The sequence below is a fragment of the Nicotiana tabacum genome, chromosome 8 (genome assembly GCF_000715075.1).
Source record: "Nicotiana tabacum cultivar K326 chromosome 8, ASM71507v2, whole genome shotgun sequence".
Taxonomy (NCBI): Eukaryota; Viridiplantae; Streptophyta; class Magnoliopsida; order Solanales; family Solanaceae; genus Nicotiana; species Nicotiana tabacum.
The window spans coordinates 189,392,230-189,398,698 of record NC_134087.1 but is presented as its reverse complement, the minus strand read 5'-3'; the positions used below and the strand labels follow the sequence as shown (position 1 = coordinate 189,398,698).

At 33.6% G+C, this 6,469-nt stretch overlaps 1 pseudogene; it reads right to left on the bottom strand.

Annotated features, from left to right (window-relative positions):
* Nucleotides 1-1,324: 1,324 nt before the first annotated feature.
* Nucleotides 1,325-5,529, bottom strand: LOC107762662 (G-type lectin S-receptor-like serine/threonine-protein kinase At4g03230; annotated as a pseudogene).
* Between the last annotated feature and the right edge of the window lie 940 nt (nt 5,530-6,469).

Below are 6,469 nucleotides of genomic sequence, written 5' to 3'. Positions count from 1 at the left end.
AGGGCAAAAATCATGTGCTCACACTAAACATGCTTAAGTTTTTGCCTTGCAGTATGTAATTTTCTAAAGAATTTTTGCTAATGCATGCTGAAGTTATTTAGTTCATTTGCTAAAACTTCATACCAAAACATGCTAAAATTTTGTAATGCAGTCTACAGTTTTGTCATGAGTTTTTTCCGAAACTTCAGTCTAAACAAGCTGAAGTTTTTTAGTTCATTTCTTAAAACATTAGCCTAAACATGCTTAAGTTTTTGCCCTGCAGTTTGTCAATAGTCTTTTATTAAAGAAGGACAAAATTGTCTTTTTAAAATGCTTTTAACAAAAATGGGTACGGATGCAAATAAAAAAATAAAATGAGTATAAGTTAAAAGGGGGCGACCAAATAAGGCGCCCCATGCAATTTTTACAATTTATTAGTTTGGCATCTTTAACCTCGTCAACCAAATTAACACATTGACTGTTATACTTTTGTAACAAAATAAATGCATAGATCGCCCGACATTGGGCTTTATACTAATTTGATATTTTCCAAGAAACGTCACATTATTTGTGTAAAAGAGATTTATAAAAAGCATTATTTTAGAAAAAATTCTCAAAGCTTTGTCAAGGTGGAGATATTAAATTTGAACTACTTCTCAAAACAAAAATTTCCATCGCCAACCAATACAGCTATAATTGTATGCTAGGTGGTTTTGGTGCTGATAATTTGTTTACTTATTTCACAAAGTTATGATCATCAAGTTAAAGCCTAATGGCGCTCATTCAATTCCCGGACTGGTAGCGATTCGAAATTATATGTGGCACAACCAAGAATAATCCGTTTAAAAAAGAGTCGCATGAAATATGCAAACCAAAACTTTCATAATACTTCAAATATAAGGGAACAGAAATTTTTCAATATTGAAGACAATAAATTTTATGAATTCCTATATATATGCACCTTTGGTAACTGAAAGAGATGTACAAGAAAACCTAAGATTGACAATAATGATAGAACTTGATAAAAACTAATCACCAAAGGAGAAAAAATGTCAATCAATTAAAAATCAATTAATGTTTGGATTCTCTCTTCTTTTTTTTGGTTGGCTTTACCCCACCGGTATCCGGTACTTGCATACATCACGTAAGGCCTATTTAAGGAGTAAACGCTCCTTAACAAGATTTTTTCTCGTACACAATGTTCGAATCAGGGATATGTGATTAAGGATAGATGGATCTTATTCATTTCACCACGACCCATAGTGGTTAATGTTTGATTTCTCTCTATGTTGTAAAAGGACCGCGAATATCTTTGAGAATCAAAACTTGATGCGTAGCTCCCATATTATCGACCTTGTTCAATTGTAATAGTTAGCCCATTCTTGGTAGAGGAAGTTATAGATTCACTAGAAATAGTAGTTCTTGCCACAAAAGCTGGATGATTAGGTCTTGGAAGAATCATGCTTTCACCCCCAAGCATTACTATGACATTGGACATACTTGGACGCCCACAAGGGTTTTCTTGTACGCATAAGAGACCAATGTTAATGCATTTTATTGCTTCATCTATGTTACATGTTTCAAGTAGCGATTCATCCACCAAATTGATTGCCCTCTCTTCATTCCACAGTCCCCAAGCCTGCAATTGCATCATTAATTACCAAAATAATATTATATATATTCACGGTCGGAGGGAGAGCATTAACTACGTGCCGGACAAATTCAGTAACTTTGCTCAAATTCTATATTTGTATTAAAAAAAATCTATTATATATGTATAAATATTTAATTGTAAACCTACCAATTAAGAGAGCTATGGGTCCACTGTATATGCTCCATTTGCTTCATGTTATGTGATGCACTTTGACTTATCACGAAATTTAAGAAAGAAAGAAAGAAATATAAATAAAGAAAGACTAACTTTTAAAATGTGTAGTGTAAAATAAGTCATAGTTATTTGTTGGTTATAATCATCTCGTTAAGGATACAATAAAAGTTTAAAATTCAATTATTTCAAAATAAAGAAAAATATCATTCTTTTTAGTATTGGCTAAAAAGGAAAGTTTATCACATAAATTGAGATAGAGGACTAATAAAAAATTTGTTTGTTGAAAAAATAAACACCAAATCTTGAAATTAAAATTTTTCACTCACATATTCGATGAGGTTCCTTGCCTCGTCGCATTGGTAAAATCCGGTGTTTCTTCTGCCGCTTAGAATTTCAAGTATAATTACTCCAAAACTAAAAACGTCTGACTTGGTTGAGAACGATCCATTCAACGCATATTCCGGAGACATATAGCCACTGAATGAGAACGAATTATATCACATAATCTAAGTAAATAAGTTTGTATCATATCGTAAAACATTGAAAATAATGTTTTAAACTTACTAGGTTCCGACAATTTTTTTCGTATTTGCTTGTGTAAAATCTCCTTGAACAATCCTTGCTAAGCCAAAGTCCGAAATCTTAGGGTCCATTTCTTCGTCTAGCAAAATATTACTAGTTTTAAGATCTCTATGAATGATCGTCAGCCTTGAATCATGGTGTAGATAAGACATTCCACGGGCAATTCCAAGTATAATGTCAAATCGTTTTCTCCAGTCCAGCAATGTGCGATTTTGTTGATCTTTTATGGAAAAAATTAGTATCAATTAATCAAGGTAAATTATGAAGAAATAAATAAAACTAGTGAGAGAAGCTAACCAAATATGAAGGTGTCCAAACTCTTATTTAACATGTACTCGTAAAGTACAATCTTTTCATTTCCCTTTACACAATAGCCCAAAAGTCTAACTAGATTCCTGTGTTGAACTCTCGCGATCAATAACACTTCATTCGTAAATTCTTCTATGCCTTGTCGAGATTGAGTTGATAATCTTTTAACCGCAATCTCTCTTCCTCCTAGAAATTTACCCTGATGAATATTTATATATCAATATTTAATGAACTCAATAATAATATATAAAGGTAAAGGACAACCCGGTGCACAAAGCAACTCGCATTCACGCAGGGTCCCTGAATGACCGCACCCTAAGGGGTGTGATATAGATAGCCCAATCTAATGCAAGCACTAGTGGCTGCTTCCATGGCTCGACCCGTAACTTATAGGTCATATGAGAAGACAACTTTACCGTTGTTCCGAGGCTCCCCTACTTCAATAATAATAATAATAATAATAATAATAATAATAATAATATATATATATATTTAGAAAAATCTTGTTGACACACATGCAATCATACACACAAGTCTGAGAATATATATTTGAGAAAAGAAAGATTTGAATGACCTTATAAACGGGACCAAACCCTCCTCGGCCCAGCATGTTTGCCTCTGAGAATTGATCTGTAGCAGCTAATATGCTTTCAAAACTAAAACATCGAACATCCAATGTATTGTCATCATCTTCATTAGTCAAATCGTTAGGGTTTACTCTACTCTTCAAATGATCCAAAAGATTCCTTTGGCCTAAAGAAGGTGGTAGAATTTAATGAGTTAGAATATGCTATTTAAATAAAGTCGTAAAAAACATTGGCTGTGTTTGGTTTTATTCGACTTTACCTTTTCTATTTGCCATCCTTCTTCTACAATAAAAGTAGGTAAAGGCGCAGCATGCTAATAGAATTGTCACAAATGCTGTTGCAAGAATGATCGTGACTTTGAGCCTTGCCGTTGATTGCTTACGGTTCAATGCTGCTTAATTCGAAATGAAGTAGATGTACTTAGAAAAATTAAGAAATGAAAAATCAATTGCTATAATAGAAAATTTCAATGTAACTACAACAATGTGCCATCTAGTTATGTGGTTTTGAAGGTTAATTTATCTCCGAAAAAGAACCTCTATATAAAATGGTTGCACCAACGATAGAGTGCATGACGATTTGAGATAGTATAATTTTTGGAATAAATAAGTTTAACGAGTATAAGGGCTAGTAAAACCTACCCGCTTTATTGGGCATTTTCATTCACTAAAGCAACTTGAACAAAATAAAAGTAAAAAAAATAAAATTCATTGACTTCGAAAAGGAGGTCAATTAAATGAGTACTAATATTCTTTTTTATCTAAGCTTCTTTTCGGTGCATTAGCTCCCATCCTACATGGTTCATGCCGGTGCCACAAAATGATTGAGAACTACGATAGAGTCAAAATACCTTTTGTTCTTTGTAATCAATAAATATTGCATGTTCGAATAATTCAAGGAAGGGCGGACTGCGGGGAGGGTCGATTACATACCTTGGTCACTTGGAAAATCAGAAGCAGCAAGTTTGATAAACAGGTTTCTTCCTCTTTGATCATCTTGAGACAGTTGTTGCAGATTTAGGAGCTCTTTAGTCCAAGTTAAACATTCAACGCCGTCATAAGCATAAGCAGTACAAGAACAATTTTTGAAACAAGTAGATTCACATTCTGCTCTTGTAGCTTTAACTGTATGATAGTGTTTTGGTAATGTCACATCGGACATCATCCAAAACCTATCCCTAAAGGGAGCACTAGAATTACCGCAGCTCAAATTTGTTTCCCTAACACAACCTTGAGAAAAAATATCCAAATGCCAATCCGTGTCTAATCTGGGAACGAAACCAGGGAAACAACTGCATACCGAACTTGAGATGGGATTACAAGTACCAAATGCTCCACAATAAGCATATACATCACAGGGTTGTGTTGGTTGAAGAAAAATTACATTCCATTGATGAGAGCTATCCAACCATGTGAATTGCTTCATTACCCCCGTGACATCAATAACAAATCTTGATGTGACTAAAGGACTAAAGAAAGTATGCGCATAATAAACCTCATTATCATTGTTGATATACGTATAGTTAACTGTTGTGTTGGGAATGTTATATGGCACATTACTAAATCTATCTCCATCCCAAGTACCACTGTTCCAGTATTCCTCAGTTCTATTCCACATTGCCCTAATCTGGCCATTTGTTGGATTAATCTCAACAGTGTAAGGACCTGGACTAGGATCTTCTAAACTCCTCCAAGATGTAATGTATTGCATGGCTTTCGTATGCTTGTTATAACTAAGCTTCGAACCAGGCATATAAGTATTGCTAGGGTTGTCGAAACTTTGCCAGAGTAGCGGAGATGTTGAATTCGACCCGTCTCTCAATACAAAATTTCCGTCATTACCAAGAACAGCTATGACGGAATCAGGCTTCGTGTAGTACTTGATATTTGTTCTCCATATTGGTTGTCGGAACCCATTCAAGAGAACTAAGTTTCCATTCCTAACTGTGAATTCTGCATTAGCCATTTCAGGAAAAGAAAGTTTCTTTTCCCTATTTGCTACCCAAACGATTGTTTGCGGGCTTATGTTTTTGTACCATATGCCAATGTAATAACTGCCGTTATCTGGTGTGAAGAAACCCAGCTCAAAGTTTTCACTCGACGAGACAATAGTAACACCCATAATAATGGATTTGTTTGCGCCAATTCTATCTCCAATGGAAAATTCCTCTTGTCCAAAAGAAAATGAGGAATTGAGCAAGAAAAGCAACAGAAAAGAAGTAGTAGTAATTATTTGGAAGACCATAGTTAGCTGCTGCTACACAAAACTATTTACATTACTGAAATTAGGCACAAAACTATATATGGTTATCAAAGAGAAGGTAGATATATATACTAGGAGATGATCATTTGAGTGTTTTTCCGTCTGTATTTATACGTCATTGGAAGTTTGGAATAGAGGGAATATGTTGCTTCGTACGTTAGCCGCCAGTGAGTTGGGACTTACACAGACACAGAGAATCTGAAATGTCATTTTGTCAGCAGGCCTCGTGGAAAAATAGTTGGATAGACAATAGAAAAAGAGCTACTGTCTGTACGGCGTCAGACCACTATATTAGAACTAATCTTTCGCCTTTTCGGAATATGTAATATGTAAAAACAAAGGCGGCTCAATGGATCTTGTGGTCTAAGGCGAAATTATATTGAGAGACCCTTAAATTTATTCTATAAAATTTTTACACTAAACAAAATTTGCTTTCTAAATAACAAATTAATCATTTAAGATAAAAAATACGAATTTCAAAAAAAAAAAAAAAAACTAAAGTGGTGGACTATCGGATGTTGAGGTCCGCAAATTTTAATTTGGCTATCATCACAAGCAAGAAAAAGAAATAAACGTACATAACGTAATAGCTTAAGTTTTGAGCATTAACGGTATCAAAAATATTTACTCCTTATAATCAATTTAAATGATAATTGTAGTTCATTCTATTAATTAACACTTATTGGTGAATATCAAAAATAAATTATAAATGACCTAATATAATATGTCGAATTACACTAAAAGAAAATCGGTGTATGAATGTCTTTGTGTTCATGCAGTTTGAGAGAACATTATAAAAGAAATTCATTATGTTGTCGATATATATAACTTAATTCCTATATAAAAAGAGTAAAATTAAAATTGAAGACTAAAGCAAATATACTAATTAATCAGTAAAAAAGGTTTATTATAATTTATGAAT